The sequence below is a fragment of the Akebia trifoliata genome, unplaced genomic scaffold (genome assembly GCF_017979445.1).
Source record: "Akebia trifoliata isolate Shusen 1 unplaced genomic scaffold, ASM1797944v1 Contig00047, whole genome shotgun sequence".
Classification (NCBI taxonomy): Eukaryota; Viridiplantae; Streptophyta; class Magnoliopsida; order Ranunculales; family Lardizabalaceae; genus Akebia; species Akebia trifoliata.
Window position 1 is genome coordinate 21,854 of NW_028236805.1, and position 1,172 is coordinate 23,025.

The window sequence follows — 1,172 nt, forward strand, 5'->3', positions numbered from 1 at the left end:
TAAGCTGAAAGAAAATAAAGTGTGAATGAAACAACTTTGAATTGAATTTTAAAACAAACAGAGGTTACAATCTTATACTGATTGTAACACATTAAGATCCTGTTCTACTGCCTATGATTAAGCCTAATCATTTACAAATAAGGAAATAAATAACTAGAGATCAATTTATAATATTTTACAAATTTGACAGCTTATTCTAAGCTTGATTTCCTTGCCTATTCTGAGTTTCATTTCCTTTAACACTCCCCCTCAAGTTGGAGTGTATGTTAATGACACCTAACTTGTTAAGTAAGGCTTCGAACTGTGTGGAGCTTAATGGCTTAGTAAATAAATCTGCCGGCTGATTTGTGGTTCAAATATAGGTTGTCCGAATCATTCCTTCTTGAATTTTCTCACGTACCAAATGACAGTCTATTTTTATGTGTTTAGTTCACTCATGAAAAACTGGATTTGATGTTATGTGCATAGCTGCTTGATTATCACAAAACAAAATTACTGGCTGTGTGTGGTTTATCTTCAAGTCTTTCAAAATGTTTTTCAACCATGTAATTTTGCAGCATGTAGTAGCCATAGAGCGATACTCTGCTTATGCGCTCAAACGAGATATCGTCGTCTGTTTCTTAGTCTTCCAAGAAACTGGTGTCTAACCAAGTAAAATACAATAGCCTGTAATTGATCTTCTTGTGTCTTTGCAGCGAGCCCAATCAGCATCACAAAATGCTTGTAACTGAAGTGAACCTGTAGATGGCAATAAAATACCTTGTCCAGGTGTTTGTTTGATATAGTTGAGCACTTTATGAGCTGCTTCCAAATGTGGTTGTCGAGGTTTGTCCATAAATTGACTCAGCACGTGTACAGCATAAGTTAGATCCGGCCTAGTTACAGTCAAGTAGATTAACCTCCCAACTAAGAGACTTTGGAATGTGAAAAAAGGAAATAACTGAGAGACTTTGGATGAAGGATGTCCATGGCATTGATGCCAAAGATTCGGGTTGGGAATTTGGGTATGGTTGCATTTTCCTTTCTTGGCTTGATCAAGATAGTAGAGACCTTCCCGTTCAATTCTCGTCCTAATCATCTTCTCCGAGCGTAGGTTCTGAATGACACAAAATTGACTTAGAAAAATGGTCATGCAAGATGAATCAGAGGCCAATTTGCTAATTGAAATTAAA